The sequence below is a fragment of the Cryptotermes secundus genome, unplaced genomic scaffold (genome assembly GCF_002891405.2).
Source record: "Cryptotermes secundus unplaced genomic scaffold, Csec_1.0 scaffold70, whole genome shotgun sequence".
NCBI lineage: Eukaryota > Metazoa > Arthropoda > Insecta > Blattodea > Kalotermitidae > Cryptotermes > Cryptotermes secundus.
In genome coordinates, this window is record NW_019734964.1 from 3156197 (window position 1) to 3180853 (window position 24657).

Genomic DNA, 24657 nt, shown 5'->3' on the forward strand with positions numbered 1-24657 from the left:
GCCATAATTCAATTCAATTCAATTCATGTTTATTTACGTGCAAACTTAACAGCACAAATGCCAGTAACAAAGTTGGCACAATTACATAGAAATACAGAAATAACCAAAAAACAAAATAAAAATAAGACAGTCTATATAATGGCAATGAATTAATAATAATTCCAAGAAAAATTAAAGTTAGCATTAACAGGTGAGAAAAATGAAAGTACATTTCGAATAATAATAATTCAATTCAATTCAGTTCTGTTCAATTCAATTCTTTATTATTTATGTGCCAAGTCAACANTTTGACAGATCGAAATGTGTTAGACAAGAACGTACTCACTGTTCCTCCCGGTTTGGGGGTTGGACATGAGGGTAACGACTTCATCACAAAAAAAAATAACAATGGACATAAAGAATCTAACGATGGATGCCGGATTGATAATATAAGGGAATGAATGTGTAAGGGGTGGGCCTTCTCGGCCTTTGCACCGCGGCCTACAGTGATCTATTGTGCTTCAATTTAAGGGAATGTATGTAGGGTGATTTGCAAGAGCTGCAAGTGAAGAGACGGAGTCAAAATGCAAATAATAAAGAGGAGTACACGTCTGTCATAAAGGAGAAAAAGATTTTCATGGGACTGTGGTACCAAGGAGTAAATTAAGTGAAGATATTTCCCCGCCATAGAAAACTCCATATTTAATTACCACGAGAGCAATAGGACGCTAGTGGCCCTAATCCTTAACTAGTTCAATGCAGTAAGCACTCTGACGCCATAATTATCTAATATTTATTTTATGTTATCTTCCAGCTTCATCCGAGACCTCTCAATTGGTCTCTATCTTTCACCTTTTCTCACTAAACTGTTATAAGAATTTGCCATATTCTCATCACCATGCTCTGACAGCCCTTAAACTCCTTGGCTGCGCTCTCACGAGAAATAAGAAACTCGTCAGTGTCATCTTCCACGACGCATTCAAGTCGTATTAGCGTCAGTGAGCCTCCCCACTCCTGCTACATACCCCCACCCATGCACACCTCTCTCCAATCAGATGTCGCCAAGTAAACAGTTGAACTAGAGCGACGTTTGTGTTGAGGTTAACCTTTCTCTTGGGTAAAACACGTGTTCAGTGTATGTTGCGTTTGGGCGTTTTAAAGTTTTCTGTGCAATTGTGACAATAATTATGTCTAGACAGTTTAAGTGTTGAAAAGAAAGTTATTCTAAAGTGACGCGATGGAACGGCGAATCACAACAACAGAACATGTAACCTGTCTTTTATATCCAGTGTCTAGATATCTGAGCCGTGAAGAGGCGAAGCAGCGAACTACGCAGTCGCGGAAGGTGAGTTTCATCTCTTCAAGTAGTTTCTATACTTCAAGGTGATTTAAAGGGTAAACTCTGTGGTGCTGCAGAAATGGGTCTGAAGTAACTAAACATTATTTCCCAAGAGAAAAAGAAACAGCTTTAGACTTTTGCGTAATGGAATGAAGTACTGGGTTAAGTGGATTATTGTATAAGAGTATTTTGCTCGAGTTTAAATTGATCGTTTAATAAGGACAATTTATTTATGCTCTTAGTGAGGCACTATGCTACATGCCGGAAGGTCGCGGGTTCAAGTCCCGATGAGGTTATTGGATTTTTTCAGTTGACCTAATCCTTCCGCCGCACTATGGCTCTTGTGTCAACTCAGCCTCTAACAGAAATGAGTACTAGGAATATTCTTGGGGGGGAAATGGCGGCCAGCGCGTAGGGCTGACAACCTTGCCGCCATCTATGAGCCGATTGTCTAGAAAATGTGGGAACCTCAACATCTGATATCCCTATGTGCCTCCACGGCCTGTAACGGGGATACCTTTAATTTTATTTACTTTACTTACCTCCTTTGGACCAATTTTTTACTTAATCCTCTTTTCATTAACATTACAGAATTATTACATTTCAAGGAGCGCAAAATGTATGTCTGGGATACTGGAAAGTAAACATGTTTAATTTCACATAGGTCTAGTATTGCCATTAAGTTACATTAGGCCGAAATCGAATCTTATCAGTTTTCTCAAATAACTGCACATGATACATAATTTGGAACATTGCTTAAAACATGGTTCTTATTAAGACCGGAGACGTTCACCAAATATTTGTTTGATGTGATGTATTTTAACGAATTAAGGGAACAAATTTAGGAGCCGGAATAGCGACTGGCTACGGGCTAGACGACCGACGGGTCGGATTTCGAGTCCCGGTACGGTCAAGATTCTGTCTTCTCCAAGTCGTTCAGACCGGCTGTGTTACCTATGCAGTCTCCTATATATAATGGGGGCTCTTTCACTGGGGTAAAGCGGACCGGGGCTTGAAGCTGACCACTCACTTCCAACTAGTACCGAGGTCAAGAAAATGTGGATCTATACATCAACTCCCCCATACGCCTTCACGGCATAGTGCTTAATTAATTAAGCACAGAGACAACTTTACTTTTAAGGGAATTAAACGTGTGCCCCTTCAATAAATATGCTGTTAGTCGAATGGAAAAAATGACACTACAAGATTTATCAGGTATCTGTGAGAGCTTTGAATTTGGACTGCCTTTTGGTCTGATCTGTCTGCTGTTGAACAAAGAGGAACGCAAGCCCTCTAACCAAGTTGAGGTTGCAGTCCATTATAAGCGTCCCAACCCTCGCCCAATGAGTTCCCTAACCCACGAGGTGCCATTGATCTAAATCCTAATTACCTATGGAATAGGTAAAACCAAAGACATCCCTGTGCTTAATTAAGAACCACACAATAAAGATGTGGAGCGGGGGGGGGGGTAAGTAATTACAGCTGCATGCACACTCCAACTCTGCACTAGATGGAGGTGAGCACCCAGCAACACACACCAGCCGGTTTACCCCGGACATCCGTTTCTTTTCTTAGAGCTGGTCTGGAGCTGGGAAATTCATGCTCGAACCCACATACGTGTAGCTCCTGCCTACTTTGGAGCAATGGCAAATCCCTAACTTTTGCCAAAGGGGTGGAAGTAAAGAATGAGAGAGAGAGAGAGAGAGAGGGTGAGAGAAGTGGAGGTGCGGTGGAGTAAGACAGTGAGAGGAAAAATATTCTCGGGGTTTGAAGAAAACCAGATAGTGCCTTCTCCTCCAGGTGGAGGTACGGAGAGGGTGAAGCTTTGGGAAACGAAAAGGTAGAACTGTTATGAGAAGAAGAGATAAGTTGAGTCTGGCTTTATTACTACTTACGTTCGGAATTAATTTTGATAATGTAACGTATATAGCGCGATAAACATCTCGCGTAAGCGCACTCAACAGTAGGACGGATGTTTATAGCTCGTTACTAGGCAACAGTCAGCGCGCTAATGGACTAGCGAGGTAGGTATCACGGGACTGGTTTTCTGTGTGGTCCGTGCAGCGACCATTGTTTTGGAATATTTCGGTAAACACGTTTCAATAATACAGGTTCCCGTACGTTTATGACTATATAACAAAATTATGCAGGAAACAAGCAGAAGTCTACAAAATCATGTAAATGAGAATGTTCGCAACATCGGACAAGGCGAAGCCCGACACACAAAGTATAAGAGGCTTAAACTTGGCGGCGGTCAGGCATACTACGATCAAGTGACTAGACTACCGTGGTAGCGAATACTACTATAAATATGGCATAGGAATGGGAAATAGGAATTAAGATTAAATTTGTAAATATATGTAAATACTGACAATGGACTTACTAACACAGACTATGACTGACAAATGACAGACCCGACCTCTCGTCAGAGAGGGCGCCCCAAATGACCAGGACAGTAACTTTGATATAAAGAAGAAAAAAAAATCTGGTCATGAGCCCCAGTCGGGGCTCGACACCAAGACAGACAGACTGACTGACCGTCAGTCGCAATGTGACTTTGACTTTGACTTGAATAATACAGGCTGTTTAAAATTTGAGGTTTTCAAAGCGGTGACAGTGAAGAAAGCAGTTTTCTGGGATGTGTTGTCATGTAGATATTATGTTAATCGGAGGAACGTATCGCCTCCATCTTCAAGGTAGAAAACAAGAAGAAATCCGCGAGCGAACCAGCGTGAGCAGGTGCAACAGACCACTGTTGGAGGCGATACGTTCCTCCGAAACGTCGATTAACACAATATCTACACAGCGCCACATCCCAGAAGACTGCTTTCTTCTATAAATGCTGTGTTTTCTGCGTTGCCGGTACGGATGCTATATAACGACAGTTACAGTCATAATAAATTTCATCTTTTAAGTGATAGTGACAAAGTTCTAAAAGCAGTTCCGTTCAAGTGAGTTCTCGGTAGGGGACAGCCACAGGAAGTTTAGTTTTGATTTCAACAGAGTGCAGTTGAGTTCCAGAGTGATTGAACAAGAAAGGGCAAGAGGACTTCATAGTGTTTTGAATGCTAGTTTCAGTGTTAAGATCCGTTGCTAAGAGACGACTAGTGGAAACAGAGAGTCCAAGTGTGCGCAACTGTAAATTATAAATTGTGCAATCAACGATAGCATTGTACTGGCTGTATTTAAATGTGATTTAGAGAGATTGTGACCAAGGTGCTAACAAATCCAATCATCGGAACTAAAACCCGTCATTTTTGTCACGCGTACCACCCTACACGTGATAATATCAACGTGGGAAGGGCTGCCTAATTAAAGTATAATTATACTTTAACATTTAAGGTCGACATAAAGCAGGAATTTTGATACTACCATCCGCAGGGCTGCATGTGAAACAATGCAGCTTGAAATCTGATGCCTTATAACTTCGAGCATTACCTCACAGAAAACACGCACAGTAATGAAGCCCAATAAAGGAAGCGGTGTTGCCTGTTTCTAGACCGCTTCTGTGGTCTAGCGGTCAGAGTTCCTGACTACAGATGAAAAGTTCCGGGTTCGATTCCCCGGCGCTGCCAGATTTTCTGAGAAGTAGTGGGTCTGGAACGGGGTCTACTCAGCCTTGTGAGGATAATTGAGGAGCTGTTTCAATGAAATAGCGGTTCCAGTCTAGAAAACCGAGATTAACGGCCGTGGGGATCCGTTGCGCTGACCACGCGACACCCTCTATCCTAAAGAATTGGCACTAACTTTGCCGGCAAGCGGCGGTCGCTCAGTCGATATAGTTCATTTGCGGACTATAGGCCACGGAGTTTGTTTTTTGTTGCCTGTTTCTCGGCACCTGGTGTTATTGCCACAATCATGCTCTCCAAATACACTGATACTGGACATTTAATATTTCAAGAGTGTCCCTCTCAGTGAACAGTTTATTAGTCCTAACCAACATTAGTTTATGTGTTTTTTACAGCTTTCTAATGATTCGGTTGAGTTATTTCATCATAAAGGAAGTAATTTACGTCTTGAAGCTACTTATCTTATTCCTAGTATGCTCTAACAGAATATAAAATTTAATGTTCAACCTTTGTAGTTCCTTTTTTGTATGGGTCTAGCATTCATGTAGTACCTTCATGTAGAAATTCAATAGCACTTCAACCGTTCAATTATAGCTTAATCCATCTACGACTTTATATATTCTGTTCTGGAGAATAAATATTTGAAGTGAACGTTTATGAAAATTCTCTTGTTCCCTTTACATCAGATAGGGTTATGCCTCATTGAGCAAACTTCAAGCCAGTATCGTGAACTCTATTCTCTTGTGTGCGGGTACCATGTTGTTTGATTCTGAACGCACTTAGTACGGTAGCTGTACACCAGTAAAGTAAGGAAGTAAATTTTAATGCTAGTGGGGTGGGGCAAGCAGTTCACGACTTTACAGTACTTCTCCAAAAGGCTGCGTGGAACGCAACACCCCCACACTGTCAAAAAACAATAGAAAAAATAATTTACCACTACGCATCAAAGAAATGGTCCTGGAAAAACGGAGAGCACGCAGGATATGGCAAACCACAAGAAATCCCAACGACAAAAGATATCTCAACAGACTTACCCACAAACTCCATGCTACTATCCAAGACTTCAACAACGAAACTTTCGAATACTACATCACAAATCTGGAACCTAACGACCACTCATTATGGAGAGCTACCAAGAAACTCAAAAGACCCACAACTCCGATAGCTCCGCTAAGGCGAGAAGATGGGACGTGGGCCAGATCCAATTCCGAAAAAGCACAAATATTTGCTGAACATCTTGCGAGAACTTTCACCCCCCTAAATAACCAAGAGGATGAAGAAATAAATTCCTATCTTGATTCCCCGTGTCAACTGTCACCACCAATTCGAACTATTACACCAAACGAAGTCATCACTCAGATTAAAATCACGAATTCACACAAGACCCCAGGACATGACCTAATAGTAGGGGAAACGCTCAAGCATCTACCAAGAAAAGCGATAGTTTTCCTAACCACCTTATACAACAGAATGCTGCATCTATCCTACTTTCCTGAACAATGGAAGTTTGCTCAAATCATTATGATTGCAAAACCTGGTAAACCTCCTACGGAAGCAACTTCTTACAGACCCATCAGCCTACTGCCAGTGCTCTCCAAGATATTTGAACGATTACTTCAAAACAGGATTCTAGAGCTATCTAATCCTGATAACCTCATACCAATCCACCAGTTCGGATTCAGAGAAGGACATTCAACTATACAACAATGTCACAGAATAGTTCACGCAATAAGAGATGGACTAGAAAACAAAAAAGTATGTGCAGCGGTATTCCTGGACATACAGCAGGCATTCGACAAAGTCTGGCACCAAGGACTCTTATATAAAATAAAAAAGATTATGCCTAGTCAACTGTTCCTGCTACTAAAGTCCTACCTGTCGAACAGATACTTCGACATCAAGACAACGAAAGTTGAAACTAACTACTATCCCATAAAAGCCGGAGTACCCCAAGGCAGTGTCTTGGGTCCGCTCTTGTACCTTCTGTATACAGCTGACATACCTACCGCCAATGAGACCACCATGGCCACATTCGCTGACGACACTGCGATCTTGGCGCTGGACCAGAATCCCATAGCTGCTTCCAAAAAGCTTCAGAACCATCTCAACATCCTACAACATTGGCTCAACAAATGGAAAATCAAAGTCAACAATGACAAATCTGTCCATATAAACTTCACAACTAGATCCACAGAAAGCCCACAACCGATGTTAAACGGTGAATTTATCCCTCGGAAAAATGAAGTCAAGTACCTGGGTCTACACCTTGATCAGAAGCTAACGTGGAAAGCGCACATAAAGGCAAAAAAACTACAGCTCAACATTAAAACAAATAAAATGAACTGGCTTATTGGCAAAAAATCCAAACTGTCTCTAGATAACAAACTAATCATATACAAAGTCATACTAAAACCCATATGGACATATGGTATAGAATTATGGGGATGCGCGAAACCAACCAACATCAAAATACTCCAGAACTATCAATCAAAAATTTTAAGAATAATGACAAATGCACCATGGTACGTCTCCAACCAGACCCTACATGAGGACTTAAAAATACCATACATCAAGGAAGTAATACACTCTCAGGCCGCAAAATATAGAAACAGGAACACGAACCACAAAAATAAACTGATCAACCAGCTCATTAGTGATCAAACTGTACCTAGAAGGCTCAAGAGACAGTGGCCCGAAGACTTAGTTAAGTAACATAAGGTGAACCGGCACTGGCCGGCAACACCTACAGTGTCAATTGACTTATCACATTTACTAAATACTCGTAATATGTTGAGTAGATTGTAAATATACAGGAAATTAAAATAAAAAAAAAGTGGGGTGGGACTAAGTCCCTTGTACTGCGGCCACTTCTGGGCTATTGTACCAGCCCCAGATGATAGGTTAGGGTGACTGTGGAGCAATTGGTGGAATAAAGATTGGCAGGGGAAACCGAAGTACTCGGAGAAACCCTGCCCAAGCGCCACTTTGTCCACCACAAATCTCAATTGACCAGACTCGGGATCGAACCCGGGCCGCCGCGGTGGGAACCCAGCGACTAACCGCTTGAGCTTAAGTATATAAAGCATTCCCTGTAACAGGTCGTGAAGGCCCATAGGGCTCTGAGACGTTGAGGGTCCCACATTATCTAGACAATCGGCGCTTTACTCCCGAGGAAAATTATTTAATTAATTCCTAGTACTCATTTCTGTTAGAGGCTGAGTCGACTCCAGGGCCATAGGGCGGCTTGAAGGATTAGGTCAATTGAAAAAAAAAAATCCGGTGACTTCATGGGTACTACAACCCGCGACCTTCCGGCTTGTAACATAGCCCCTCAACCAACTACGCTACCGCGTACCCCCCTGTACGCCAGTAGCATGTTTAATGTTTTGGAGGAAGTGAATTCCTTCTTTATATACCTATTAGGAAGCTGCGTATATCCGTCTCTTCCGAATCAGCAAAAATATTAATATTGTGGCCACGAACTGGCTGATTTCTGAGAAATTTGGTAAGCACGCCATGCCATCTTGCCACCTTTAACCATATGTTATAATTACTATAAAAGGGGAGCATATCCCAAGCTCGTGGGAGCTCGAAAATGCATACATTCTTGAAGTATTTATGGAAAGTATAAGAATTATAAGGAAATTAATATAACAACTTTAAACCGTGCAATGGTATTCCATATGTCCAGTTTAATTATCTGAGTGCATTGCTACCAACCTGCACGATTGAAAATGTGGCACAAAATTTGCCAGTAATTTTTGTAAAACTGAAAATTATCAGTGTATGAGTGAGTAGAGATGGAGTTTGGATTTATGGCTCGATTTACTGACTACTGACAGATCGTAACTACAAGTAATTGTGGCGCCATCACTAATCTTCACTTTTTAGAATCACTGTCAGAAGTTATCTCAGTTCTTTACTATCCTTTTCCTCAACAATGGGGAATCTTCAGCTTCAGTGCTCACGTCGTTGCCCTCTGGCTAATACTGCTCACAGCTGTCTACTTGCGTCTGAGTCTTATGTTAGACGGACGGTAGTCGGCAAGTCTCTCTTGGAATAAAGCACCCATCTAGGGCTTACGGCCAGATTTTTATTACTGACAGACAGTTGCGGATTTGTTGATGTGGGGCGTTGTCTCTGACGAGAGGACGGGTTTGTCGTTTACAATTGTTGCTGGCTCTCGCCAGTCAAGTCATTTCCAGGTCCGAGTCTCGTGGGACCCGCGACTATATTTTCCTCTCTCAAATTCGAGACTTCCCCTTTTGTCGCCTCCTGCGACTCGGAGGGTTACAGTGGAGGTATTCAATCCCGCCTCCTCATGGGATCAGTGACTACTTGTTCCAGTTGTCATGGTTGTAACATCTTGGCATAGAAAACATCGTACATCTGTTGTTGCGTGTGGATTCGTTGCCGTGGAAACGTGTTTTTTGTGAAGGCGTTACTTAGTAACGGCTGCGTATATTCGCTTATTAAGAATTTGTTGCGTGGCAACGAGCATTTTCGTTGTTTGTTTCGCGGTCGTTACCTAGGAACGTTTTCCACATGCTACAATATCTTATAACTCAAGATATATAGACATACAGAGTAGAAAGCACTCTCATATTTCTGTAAGCTCTATGGAAGGCAAAACCCCCAGTTCGCTAAGGCGAATGGTTCTAGAGCCGCAAGAAAACTCTTTCTCTCTTTTTGCAACTTAATTCAGTTTGTTTTCTATATGTCATAAGATAGAATGTCGCACAAACTTACATTAAAATATATCTTTTTATTTTTATATTACGACATATTTAGACCATGAAAGTGCATAAGTAAGATAATGCAATCAGGTGGGATGCTACATAATTTCACAAGAATTGAGAACAGTATAACATAACTTGTTCAAAGTACAAAATTATATATGCAGACTCCTTAATGATTGTTGTCCTTTGACTATTTCATTTCTAAAGAAGGGAAGTCGGAGGAAGCCTTAACTTCAAAATAAACACAGAAGCAACTCCTCTTCACCAGATAAATTAGAAATTGACCAAAAATGTAAATCTAAACCAAACAAGAAAATCAAATCCAAAATCCAAAATCAGGAAAACGGGCTATATTTACATATTTCGGTAAAGAAAGTTGAACAATCTGTCGAATATTGAAAGACACAAAATACAAAAGAACATTTAAGTTCATTAATTCAATAAGAAATATATTAAAATATAAAACTACTAGCTCCTCGTTTGCCGGTCACGGTAGCCGAGCGGTCTAAGGCATGCACTGTCTTCGCTCGCAAGGAAGCCGGGATCGTGGGTTCGAATCCCACTCAGGGCATGGGTGTTTAGTTTGTGTATGTGCGTTTTCCTGTGTTTGTGTATAGGTAGAGGCCTTGCGACGAGCTGATCACCCGCCCAAGGAGTCCTACCATACGTGTAAGATCTAGAAAAACCTAAGTGAGCGGAGAAGTTCATGGAGGTAGGCCTAGGCCCACTGGGGCTGTAGTGCCAAGGAAGGGGGAAAGCTCTTCGTTTACTAAACTCATTAGGAAATTTTGCAAAGATTAACAACTGATTTTGGTTATCATTATTGTCATGACCATCATCTTTTCGTTGTTCCTTGTAATCTTAACATTTAATTAAACTATAGTTTATAATGTGGTCTTCTGACTCATGGTACCCTGCACGTACATATTGCCAGGGCGGAAGTTACGTCTACTCCGAAAATGATTGCAGGATATTGCTTCCTAACTGCGGCACGCACCTGCAATACAACAGGGTGTCATAACCCAGAGCGCCAAAGCCTGAAATCTCACATCCATGAAAAGTTGAAATCTTATATTAAGCTTGATGATAAATAGCAAAATTTCCGAACCCAGTGCCTATTGGTCCTAAATATGAACTTTGGGTGTAGACTTTACTTTAAACTATCGGGGAGTTACCTAGTTCTTTTGTAGAGATTGCATTCTACCTGCATAACCAATAAGATCGCTTCACAGATCCAATTTATGTTAAGCACACTCATTAAATTTCAGAGAAACATTGATTCTCTTGTAAACATCGCTGCTTACCAGGTTAGCGGTACATAAGATGGCACTTCTAGTCAGAGCAAAGCCTCGTACAATGATCCACACGTAACTTAATTAAAAGTCGCAGCTAATCAGTGTACTTAGATGGAACAAGGTGACGTACAGGCCATTTAACATTTCCATGTTAGAAACGAGTATATCGTTTGAGTGTGACACACTCAGCTTCTAACAGAAATGAATACGAGGAATCTTCCTTGGGGTAAAGGGCGGTCGGGGCGTAAGGCTGATCACCTCACAGCCATCGTACATACATGGAGTACAAGACAAGATAAGGTAGACTTCATGTGATAGCAAACTGTAACGGTTCTTCTATTGTTCATTGAAATGCACGAGTCACTATAAACTGATAGGATAATGATGAATTGTGAAATATGTGGAAATAAGTGTTCAGTTTTTAGAAGCACCTGTATGTACACACTGGTAGCTATGGCGAGTTTACTAACCACTTCTAACGAAAGATATCGGCGTCCATGTAACCAGAGGATTACCAATATTCTGTCCTTGCCACGTGTCAAATGGAATGGCAATTTAAATGAGGACACTATCAACCGAAGGGATAGTGTGTTGTCAGGCACATATAATTCGTTGCTTCTGTGTTTATGTAAAAACACCGTGATTAATTTACCTCATGTCAAAGAGGAAATTGAAGTACGATTATGAATAGTAATTAGAAGACATAAGAGAAGGAGGTAGAGTCAAAGGCATATTTTAAAATATTGCCTAACCCAGATTCATGTCATATTCATTGTATTTCTCTCTTTCCACCTGTGCTGAATTAGTTTTTTCCGTATGTTCCTCTTCAAAATTACTTCTGAATCTCTACTCTTGCGGCGTGTATCAGGATCCCTTGGACAGAGGATAGGCCAATATCAGATCCTAGACAATGAAAGGAAAATTTGAAGAATGTAATCACCAACTTGTGTTCGAACCAGCGATCCGAAAGCTAGGAGGTCGAGCTGCGACTCTCACAACCAATTCTCCTTTTCGAAGAAAGCAGTCTTCTGGGATGTGGCACCGTGTAGATGTGGTGTTAACCGACGTTTCGGAGGAACGTATCGCCTCCATCTTCAGGGTAGAAGGAAAAATAACAAACCCGCAAGCGAAGAGACCGTGAGAACCGNACCCTGAAGATGGAGGCGATACGTTCCTCCGAAACGTCGGTTAACACCACATCTACACGGTGCCACATCCCAGAAGACTGCTTTCTTCATAGTCACCGCCGTGAAAACCTCAAATCTTACAAATGTCCTTTTTGTTCTCTTAAGATTTTTTTGTAAAAGTCATTTCTCGGAGAGAAATTCCAGCTCACATACAGATGTAATTACTTTCAGCCTGACCACAATGCCAGACAACTGGGCTTAACATATACGGTGCCCTGTCTACTGCGAAAGAGCATATGGAAACAGAGCCTTACGTCTTGAGAGCACCATTGAGAAACACAGCTTGCATCACAGGATCGATTGTTCCCCCAATTTGTTTTGACGGGATATGGTTCAGTTACGGATTGCGTCAGAACACCCTACTCAGACTTTAGAATTGTTGTCTTTATCAAGGAAGTTTTTATTTAGTTTCGTGGGGTGGAGTGAGACTGAGTCCACTTGGTACGTCAACCACTAATTGGCCTATTGTATCAACCGCAGATGATAGATGAATATGGAGCATTTGGTGAAATAAGAATTGGCAAGGGAAACCGAAATACTCGAAAGTAACCTGGCGCAGTGACAGTTTTTCCATCACAAACTCTACATGACTTGACATGGGATCGAACCCAGGCCACCACTGTAAGAAGCTGGTTACTAAGCGCCTGAGCTATGGCACGGCCGTCTTTAACAATAAGTTACGAAGATATTTATATATATATGATGTGCATCTCAATATAACTTAATTTGTCTTTACTGCTTTTAAGTCCCTGCATATATTTAATTCGAGTTTATTGAAAGCTGTGTATATTGGACAGTAAATATTCGTATTTTAAATCATTGACATAGTCTACTCAGTACATCTGAGTAAGTGAGACATGTTTTCTAAGCTAATCGGAGTAAAGAGTAGATAATTCTGTTTGGGTATGCTTATTTATAGACTTGTTTACTTAATCCTTCTTATACCTTACGGTGTCGAGGTTTGTTTCTTAATTTTGATCATTTTACAGATGGTAGGACTCTTTGAGAACAGGGTGATGAGGAGAATATTTGGACCGAACAGGGATGAAGTGACAGGAGGTTGGATACAACTGCTTAATGAGGAGCTTCATAACTTGTACTCTTCTCCAAGTATAATTAGAGTGATCAAGTCAAGGAGGGTGAGATGGGCATGGCATGTAGCACGAATAGGGGAGAAGAGAGATGCATATAGGATATTGCTGTGACAGTCAGAAGGAGAGAGACCACTGGAAAGACCAAGGCATAGGTGGGTGGACAATATTAAAATGGATCTTAGAGAGATAGGATGAGATGGGATGGGTTGGATTGATGTGGCTCAGGATATGGAACAGTGGATGGCTCTTGTGAACACGGTAATGGACCTTCGGGCAGACAATATAAAAATGGATCTTAGAGAGATGGGATGGGATGGGTTGGATTGATCTGGCTCAGGATAGGGAACAGTGGAGGTCTCTTGTGAACACGGTAATGGACATTCGGGTTGCATGAAATGCTGGGAAATTTTTTATTAGCTGCAGAATTGGCGGCTCCTTAAGAAGGGCTCAGCTCCATGAGTGAGTGAGTGAGTAAGTAAGTAAGTAAGTAAGTAAGGACTCCTTGACCGAGTAATCAGCTCGACGCAAGGCCTCTATCTAAACACAGGACAATACAAACACAGAATAAACACATACACATATCAAACATCCATACCTTTTATGGGATTCAAACCCATGATCCCGGCTTCGTTGCGAGAGAAGACAGTACATGCCTTAGACTGCTCGGCTACCGTGACCAGTCTTATATATAGACCAATTAAATGTGACCAATTTCTCTTTCGTTACTTGTTATTAAACGGAAGTTTGCTACAGATAACCCATAAGTCAGTAAAGCAGAATAATTGGTCACCCTCTTTGAACTAGCGATGAGCGTAGGAGATTACTGCATTGCTTTTAGTACACTGAGCAGATTCACACACACCACCATAGCACATGTGAGATCAAAGCATATGCCCGATTCAAAGCTCTAGACACTGCTGCCATACTGCGTGTTGCATAGGACAACTGCCTTCGCTGAAATTAATGTATAGGCCTATTGCATTCCGTAGAGATATACAGAGTGACACGAAACTATTATTGAACCATGTAATTGACATACTCGACGTGATAGGAGAGACGAATTTCAGTCAAAAACTTCAATAATGAACAGTAGTTAACAGCTGCACAAGTATGAATTTCGAATTGCACCTTATTTTCGAAGACTTTCGTGTTTGGGAAACGGGGGGTTATGTTAGACGCTTTCAGCATATTTATTAAATGACATCAAATTATTTTTTATTGCTAGTGGGGTGGGACTAAGTCCCTTCTACTGCGGCCACTTCTGGCCTATTGTACCAGCCCCAGATGATAGGTGAGGATGATTGTAGAGCAATTGGTGGAATGAAGATTGGCAGGGGAAACCGAAGTACTCAGAGAAAACCTGCCCCAGCGCCACTTTGTCCACCACAAATCCCACTTGACCAGACCCGGGATCAAACCCGGGCCGCCGCGGTGGGAAGCCAGCGACTAACCACTTGAGCTATGGCGCGGCCCTGACGTCAAATTGTATGATTGATGAATAATGTTGCATGTTGCCTATGTAACACGACAAATAACTTCAAGCAGGTCTCGGATTTGGTGAATGTTTATTAGGCACTCGGTTTTTCACTTTCACAATTCACCGTGTCCCAGTTATTGTCACTAACAATGTCCTCTAGACGCTTCTTCGTCACTATCACAATTCTCGCTGCTCTCGGTCAAGTGTTCTCAGCGACTGCTAGACTTCAATTCACTCGTCTGTCAAAGTCAGTCACATTGCGACTGACGGTCAGTCAGTCAGTAAATCTTGGTTTCGAGCCCCACCTGGGGCTCAAGACCAGATATTCATTAATATTAGACAGTTACGGTCTTGTTTTTAAGGTGGGCCCTCTCTGACGAGAGGACGGGTCAGTCTTTTATATATGGTCAAGTCAAAGTAAACGTCGCATAGCGACTGACGGTCAGTCAGTCAGTAAGTCTTGGTGTCGAGCCCCATCTAGGGCACATGACCAGATATTAATTATTACTGTTTGACAGTAACGGTCTTATTTTTGTGGGGCGCCCTCTCTGACGAGAGGACGGGTCTGTCTTTTGCATATGCTGCTGGCCCTTGCCAGCGCGGTCTTTCTAGGATCCGAGTCCGTTGGGATTCGCGACCATATTTTACTGTCTCAGATTTGAGACTTCCTTTTCGTCGCCTCCTACGACTCGCAGGGTCACGGTGGAGGTATTCGACCCCGCCTCCTATATATGCTGTTTCATTGAACCCCCTTACATAGGCCTCTCGCGGACCACACAGAAAACAGCCTATATTGTTTGAACGTGTTTACCGACCGATTACATAGCAACGGTCGCGGCACGGACTCCATAAAAAGCGCCGCACTACCATTGTTGCCTTGCGTGTATTCGGTCGCAAGGTCTTTCGCGGTCAGTTACCTAGCAACGCTTTGTCAATCCACGTAACAATAATTAATGGAAATATTTCGGAAGAAATCGATTGTGGGCTAATTGAGGCACTGTCCCAGAATTTACTTTAAGGGACGGAGAAAACCATAAAAAATCTCCCTCAGAATAGTCAGTGCCCCGACCGAGATTTTAACTCAGCAACTCCCAAGGCGTTGCCGCTGCTTCAGCCTGATCGATCTTATAGTTACTGAGCCGTCAAGAATTTCTCGAATTTACAGAACACAAAATTTTTCACAAATATCCAATATTGAACCCTGTTCTGTGTTTTTGTGGTTAATATTACGACGTTGTGTCTCGATTATAAAGCGTCAACTGATAAGGTGATTAGTAAATTGTAAAGGATTTGGCAGTTCGTCATTCTGAACTAAGCGAGACAATCCCGGGATCAGTCTGCAGGTACTGATGAAGACCAAGAAGAACCCCATAGAAAATAAGCGACGTCCTGACTGACATTCGAATCGGGAACCGCCTGACTATAATGACTGACAGAAGAAATTTTCTGCGTGTTCAAAATATTATACGAATCAGTATGTATACTTATGACCAGATTATTTCTGGATTAGTAGTTACAGTTAAATTTCATATTCGCCCACGGCGGGGACGCGGGTTCCATCTTAGGTCAGGTCATGTGGAATTTGTTGTGGAAATAGTCAGATTGGGATAAGTCTTTTCCTAGTCTGGGGGCACGCTGTAGCGTAGTTGGTTGAGGCACTGTGCTACAAGCCGGAAGTTCGCGGGATCGAATCCTTTGAGGTGGATTTTTTCAATTGACCTAATGCTTCCAGCTGCACTATGGCCCTGGGTTTGACTCAGCCTCTAACAGAAGTTAGTATCAGGAATCTTGGGGGGGTAAAGCGCGGCCGGCGTGTAAGGCGGACAACCTTACCGGCATATGTGAGCCTTTTTTCTAGATATGTGGGAGCCTCGACCTCTCACAACCCTATGGGCCTCCACGGCCTGTTACAGGTATAGCTTTACTTTTACTTTCTCCTAGTTTTTCAGTTTCTCATTCCACTAAATACTTCGTATCCATTGGTCTTCATATAATCAACACTGTATAATTTCGATGCCTACAGTTTATTTAAGTAAACGTGTGAAAATCTGTAACAGGCAGAATCTGTCGTTTCGTCGAAACGCCTTGCGGTGTTGGAGAGCGTACTCACATTTATAGTTAAACAAGACAGATTGAAACCTGTGCCTGTGCCATAGGTGAAACGGTTAGTCGACGGGATTTAAACCACGCCGTTTCGGATACGGATACGGGATTTGTGGTGGACAACATGGCACTTGGGGCGGGGTTTCTTCTGGTACTTCGCTTCCAAGGGCCGGGATATCTCAGTCGGTTTGGGGACTAGCTGGCCGTGCCATAGCTGAAGCGGTTAGTCGCTGGCTTCCCACCGTGGCGGCCCAGGTTCGAGCCCGGGTCCGGTGAAGTGGGATTTGTGTTGGATAAAGTGGCGATGGGGAAGATTTTCTCCGAGTACTTCGGTTTACCCCGCCAATCTTCATTTCACCAAATTCTCCATCATCATAATCACCCGGGACAGGTACAATAGGCCAATCAGTGGCCGATGTGCCGAGTGGACCCAGCTTGACTCCCCCCCCCCAATATGCGAATTAAAAAAATAGCGAATAGGTACTGGCTGGACGGCCGAGGGGTCGGAGTTCGAGTCCCGTTGGGGTCAAAAATTTTCGTTTTATATCGTCCACACCGGCTCTGGGGTCCACCCAACGTTCTATTCAATGGGCACCGGGGGCTCTTTCCCCGGGGAATTAAAGCGGCCGGGGCGTGAAGTTGATCGCTCATCTCCAACTAGTGCCGAGGTCAAGAAAACGTGGGTCTCTACATCCACTCCCCTATACGCCTTTATGGCGTATTACTTAATTAATTAATTAAGTACAGGGACAACTTTACCTTTTTTACCTTTACTTCACTTACTCCTTCCGTATCTCATCCTATTAACTGCTTCACGCTCGTGTAGCTTCATATAAACAACGTAATACAGTATCGATAGTGACAGCGTCGTTAAATAACCAACTGAACTGAAATTGGAACATCCTTTCAAAATGTCAGGTGTTTGATTAAGGCTTTCAGAATGTTCCATCCATACACGTCATCTACACTTTTAATTTTCTTTTCTTCTTCTTCTTATAATGTTATTTTTCTGTGGAAGAACTGGCAAATTAATTTCACGGATGTTTTCCAGAATCCTTGAGTTTCGTTACCGTTGCGTGCGACGGATATTGTTTTGGGGGTTCTCTGCTGTAAATTTCATATTATTCTTCTTGCAGTTCCAAACAAATGGCTGTAGCGGGAGGGACCAGGAGTAGGGGGAGACGTATACAAAATGAACGAAACGTAAAAGAGACCTGTCATTTCATAGACTCTGAAATAAACGACGAAAATTTGTTTAATATTCTCGGAGAGATGGTTGATATTCTAAACTTTACGATACTTAATATGGGTCTGTAAGTTATGAAGCTCCTCACTAAGGAAGTTTCCCCATATTTCTGTTACTTCTCTCTGAAAAGTCTTATATCGTTCTGGGCATCCAGTAAACTACATCAAATATATGTTTCTATAGTAGATAGAGAGCCCAAGTTCGACTTCCATGAATACAAGTTATTTGCCGAATTTTCAAATAAGAATTTTTGTAGTAAGAATATAGGTTTCTTCCGAAACGCTTTCTTTGTTGCAAGTTGAGAGATTCGGTACGAGTTGAAGCTCAGAGAATGACCACAGTGTGGCACAAGTCTGTCAGCTTCGATTGGAACAATGCATCTCTATAATGGTTTGGACAAGAGCGGCCTAAGTTTCGGTTGACACGCTTTCAGTGCTATAATTCTTAAAACTGAGTTTAGGTCTTGGATGAACGTGTAGATCTACAATTTACCATAGGATCATGTCCCTATGATGTAATGCACGTGAAATACTAGACAATATCTTTTCGATACTCATTTCAATCGACTGTTTCTGATAAGAATTTACTCAAATTAAAATTGATTGAATACTATAGATTTCGGGTGAATCTTCATAATATAATATATCATCATCCTGTTGTATTGTTGCAGCACCCACTTGTTTCCATCACCAAGGCAACATAATCTTTTATTTTAAATATCATTACAATCACATTTAAATTTCCTAAAATGTCATTAAATCATGTCTTATTTTACTGTTACGACATATTTCGGCCGTATAAGGCTATCCGCTGGCAACTGTTAAAGGACTGAACCGCCGCACTGTATCAAATGTCATGCTGCTACTGCACGTCTTCGTTGTTTGAGAATGTATGTCCATGCCTCACTCACGCTACTGTTATATTGCGGGTTCCACGCTGTGTTCCCTTTCTGCGTAGCTCTCTCAAGTCGGGCACGTATCCCTTCCTTTCTTTGTAGATGTCATAATTCAGTTGAATTTGTTATTTACTTACGTGCTTATTTAATAGCCCACAGGCCAATTATAAAGTAAAAGGAAGAAATGTAAAAAAAAAAAAAAAGAAAAAACATACACACAAAAAAGAACAAGGCAAGCGACATCATTTAGACAACAGTAAAAATTCAATTAGCGCAATCACATCAATAGCCATGAAATGAGAAAAATAATAATTCTTATTTAAACTAAGAACCATATTTATTTACTTGCTTACTCAATAATAATTGCATGTAATATAATAATAGCCGGTCACAGTAGCCGAGCAGTCTAAGGTATGCACTGTCTTCGCTCGCTCGGAAGCTGGGATCGTGGCTTCGAATCCCACTCAGCGCATGGTTGTTTGGTGTGTGTGTGTGTGTGTATTTGTGTATGTACGTTTTTCTTTGTTTGTATACGGGTAGAGGCTTTGTGAGGAGCTGATCATCCGCCCAATGAATCCTACTGAATGTCTGAGATCTAGTAAACCGAAATGAAACGGAGAGTGCCATGGAGGTAGGCCAAGGCCCAAATTGGGGCTGATGCGCCAAAGGAAAATAATGCAACAATAAGTGCAAATCAATTCCTGTTTACCTCGCATAGACAGTCTTAAAGGTGCGCTTACTTCTCGTGCTCATAGACAGTTGGTGTGCTACGTTGTCAACTTTCTCGTATAAATATTACTTCTACTACATACTTCAAAGAGCCTCGATAGCTCAGTCGGTATAGCGACTGTATACGGGCTGGACGACCGAGTTGTTGGAGCTCGAGTCCTGGTAGATTCAAGAATTTTCTCTTCTCCAGGTCGTCCAGACCGGCTCTGGGGTCCACCCAACCTCGTATCCAATGGGTACTAGGGGCTCTTTCCCCGGGGGTAAAGTGGCCGGGGCGTGAAGCTGACCACCTCCAGCTAGTGCCGAGGTCAAGAAAATATGGATCTATACATCCACTCCCCCATACGCCTCCATGGCGTAGTGCTGAACTATTTGAGCGCATGGACAACTTACATGGACCTTTACTACATGGTTCAACCTTACAAGGTCATGTTCGGGTAAAGACTTTTAAGTAGCTGCTGCGTAATATTGCTTTTCATAGCTCATTGTTGTAAAATGTGATTAGAACTGGTTCCAACTCTTTTAGAATTCTTTCGAAATTATTTAAAACCTTTTCTCCTTCAATTCATACTTCAGTTTGCTGCAGTCCTTGGATCCTTGGGTTTAGTGCGGTGTCTGTTATGGTGTAGCAAGTTTGTGTTGTGTGTGAGTTGTATATTCAGTACGAGGTGGTGTTCTGTGAACATACTGTGACGCGTTACCTTGCGTCCATCACCGCGACAACCGCTACAATCGGAACGGACACTTCCACGACAACCAATACGTGGAAACTGTGGAGTTCCCGCAGGGAGAAATCGTAGCAACGAATTGTCGTTGAGTAACAACGGATGAGACAAAACACGTTTCCAGTGTAATCTATAAAGAGCGTTCCCGAAGCAACGGATTGCTGAACAGCGGCAACGGAACCCTGAGAAATGGTGTCCGGTATCCAGTCCGCATAACCCCTATATAAGCAGAGCTTACGACACATATTGAGTACCGAGTACTGAGAACGAGACAGTCTTGGGATAGCCGCCGCTGAAGACAGTTGGGATCCAACCACGGCCAAGGATAGTTGAGACGTCGAAGGAGAGTATAGGGCCAGAAGTCAAGTGGCACTGCAAGCGATAATAATTGTAAGGTGTGTAAGTGTGAGTGTCCAATAAACATTCGTTAAATCCGAGACCCACGTGAAGTTTTTTGTCGCGTGACATACCCAACACGTGACAATATAATGAGATGTGTCATGTTTATTATCTAATGTGTGTTTGTGTTATTTTCTCTACTTGCACCTACATGTGACTTTCTTGTTGGTGGATGGCTACTTCCTTCTTTTTTAGTAAGATAAAATTATTTTTCCTCCGACGTCCACATGTTCGAAGCGGTTTCTTTTACTGAAATTTCGTCAGCAAAATTCTATATGCAATCCTCATTTTTCTATATCTTTTTTTTGTGACATCCTGACACAATTTGTGATATGGAAATTATGACTTTTTGAGATGTGTAAGATTTTCGTTATACATTGCTTGATAGCTCAGAGTTGAAGATTTATATTTCAGTAGTTCCTGCTTTGACCTTTTGAGCCTCTGAAATGCGAAGAAGAGGCGTCGCCGAACATGCCGTAACGACTTGATATATAGTATTATCTTTGAAAAATGACGTCTTGTAGTGGATTTCAAGAGAATACAAATTGTTGTTGTCTGCTTCTACACACCAAAGAAATGTTACACGTATATATGAATGCGAGGAGAGAGAAAGCACTACTGAAAAGGCAACAAGGGAAAATAAATCATTCCCATACTTTTATCAGTACTGAGCGGTGCAGAAGTAAAATTTCTGTAGATCTGAGGCCATGCGATAAGCCTCAAAGTCCGTAAATCTTACGATCATAAACCATTAATCGCAAATACATTACCCCCCCTTCTTGGTTTTTATAACGCTTCTTCAGTCACTTTCATGACACAAAGGGTGTCGAATGGCAGCGTGATTATGAATAATGAAGGGGCAAGTATGTGAAACGGAATTGCTTTAGCCTGACTTACAATACCTCAGGATTTACCTCAAGAAGAAGTTCTGAAAATACACGAAAATATCAAGAAAATGGAGCCTAATCTGGGGTCTGAGTCTCGAACATTCGGACTATGAAACCAGATTGCTAGCCCCTGCAGGTTCTGTCCTGTTTCCTTCTTATTTATTCCTTTATTTCCTTCTTTCTCTTCTGTCCTTCACTTCTGGGTCGATAGACACTCAGCTTCTGAAGAAATTCAGTGTTGCTATGGAACACTATAGTTCTTGGAACTTCCGTTTCTGCCTTCACACAAAATGACGACTCTTTTTGAGCTCCCGCTAAATCTTTCAACCGAAATAATAGATATTGATGAAATTTTTTGAGATGGTCATTTCATTTGTGATCACCTTTATTTAGCAAACCTCGAGAGCCGTGAAAATTTTGTGGATGCGCAGTAATGAAAATTCGGAGCGACAGATTTTATGGACAAACATAGGCCTTCATCTTCAGCGTCTAAGTGTAAGTAAAGCAAAGAAGCACACGGCAATTTCAGCCTGATTCTTTCGGCTTTCCTACTTGGCTCCTTCTTCAAGCGTGAAGATAGAGGCGTTATGTTCCTTCCTAAAGTCGGTCCTCTTCCGAACTTCATGACGTCATAACCCATAAGGTTATCCTCGTCTGAAGTGTGAAGCTCATCTGTTACCTTCATCTGGCTGCGTCGTGAAGAACCTCGGACATTTGCCTCCACATCCCTCTACATCTTCATGGAGTAGTAATATCCTGTGGAAACAAACATCACGGTGTATGGGTTAGAATCCCTTCTCATTATTTTACGAGGTATCAAATTCGAGTATTTATTATGAGACCGGGTCGTTCTCCCCGCGTCTAGGAGGACAGTGGTAGGATTATAGCATGTTAAAATATCTGCTTTGTAATATGACCGTTACTAGATAAGGGTTCGGGAAACACATTTCCAAAGTTACAGAGTCAACAGTTGGACTTCCGTTTCTGGTTAGCAGGTTGATAGGCACGTTTCGTAGCAACGGACAAAACACAAATAATAGCAGAGTAATGTACGAACTACCAGAAGTGGCCGCAGTATAAGGGACTTAGTCCCACCCCACTAGCAATAAAAGAATAATGCACGAACTCTTCGAGGTGGTGGTCTCTCGTCGGTTCGCCCAAAGTTATAAAAGAGAAGACATTCGTAAGTCGCCATTCGCAAGGGAGTTTAGTCGTAAGAGATTCTTCGTTCGTCATTCGTCACAGTGGAAGAGAAGGCACTCGTAGTCCAGTGAGGAATGGGGCGAGTCTTGGGCAGCCAGTGATTGTGGGCTGTTATAATTGGTTGTAATTTTAATCAAAGTGCCAATAAATCCAATCCAGAACTCGTTATTATTAGTCACGCGAACCCTTCATACGTCACAATACATATATAGGTCACATGACTTGTGGAATTCTTTTATACATTTTATTTCTTGTTATCTATTAATTCTTGCGACCACATTTGATGATATTTTCTTTTATTTCCATTAATAAAGGAGGCGGGATTTTCTTGTGTCTGAACGAGAAACAGATTACGACGAAGAGAGCTTCGTGTCTCCTAGCAATGCTGCAACCCCCTCCTCCATCTCCTACTTGCTTCAGCTTAAGGTAAACGTCATTCTGCTGTTTTTCGCAAATTCAAATACTGCACTTCGCCGCTTAAACTGCAACCCGTAGTAAATGGCATTTACCTTGTTCTCAGTGTTTGTATTATTCAAGTGAGTAGCTTACTTACTTACGTACTTACTCATGGAGCTGAGCCCTTCTGGAGGAGCTGCCAATTCTGCAGCTACTCAAGAATTTCTCAGAATTTTATGGAACCCGAAGGTTCATTACCGTGTTCACAAGAGCCCTCCACCAATCCCTATCCTGAGCCAGATCTAACCAATCCATACCGTCCCTTCTTATCTCTCTTAAGATCCATGCTAATATTGTCCACCCACCTACGCCTTGGTCTTCCCTGTGGTCTCTTTCCTTCTGGCTTTCCCACCAATATCCTATACGCATTCCTCGTCTCCCCCATTCGTGCTACATGACCTGCCCACCTCATTCTCCTTGAGTTGATCATTCTAATTATACTTGAAGAAGAGTGCAAGTTATGAAGCTCCTCATTATGCAGTTTTCTCCAACCTCCTGTCTTTGTTTTCGTTTTCGTAACATAATGATTTTTTACGGTGAGGAGTTATTAGCCCCACGCCCAACCCCCAAGCTGGAGGGTCACCCCTTGCCGGCTGTCCGCGACTGCTTTTATATATATATTCGCAGCTTCCCTCCAAAACTGGAGGGAGTCTCCTCCATCCGCAACCTGAGGACGCGCCAAGCCGTGGTGACAGGGACCCACCTAACATGGATTCAAGTTAGTAGCTGCAAGTGCCAATTGTCTCGTATTTACTGATGGCTCACTCTCCGAAGCAGAAGCTAATGTGTTCTTACACGCAGCTGTCGGTTTGATCATGAAGTCGGCTGACGTATTGGTTGATTCGACTGATCCACTGCTCTTATTAAGTTGCCCCCTCTATTAACTTGAGAAGATAAAACATTGGTTGGGGAAATTTATAGGAGCAGGATATTTGTATATAAGGACCAGGAAACCACAAGAGAATATATAAAAAGCAACATAATGATCAATTACAAAGTGCTACACTGCTTCAGTCCAGAAAGACGAGATGGCGCGACATACGTTGGTTTATTGTTGCGGTTTACTTTTTAATGCTCTCGATATATATTTTAATTTGCCTACAGTCCCCTTGGGCCCTGGCCTCTGATTTTCAGTTTCATTATAAATTTAATGATGGTAGAACTCCATGGACAGGTGATCTGCTCGTCGCAAGGCCTCTATCTAAACACAGGACAACACAAACACAGAATAAACACATACATATACCAAACATCTATGCCGTGTGTGGTATTCGAGCCCATGATTTCGGCTTCCGAGCGAGCGAAGACAGTACATGCTTCATACCGCTCTGCTAT

General features: G+C 42.1%; 1 protein-coding gene across 1 annotated transcript in view; it reads left to right on the top strand.

Moving 5' to 3' along the window:
• Positions 1-1069: 1069 nt before the first annotated feature.
• LOC111869049 (neuropeptide CCHamide-1 receptor) overlaps positions 1070-24657 on the top strand; it is a 324526-nt gene continuing 300938 nt past the window's right edge. Inside the window, exon 1 of the mRNA XM_033753263.1 lies at positions 1070-1324. The gene's annotated coding sequence lies outside the window, so the exon portion shown is untranslated. The remainder of the gene's footprint in view (positions 1325-24657) is intronic.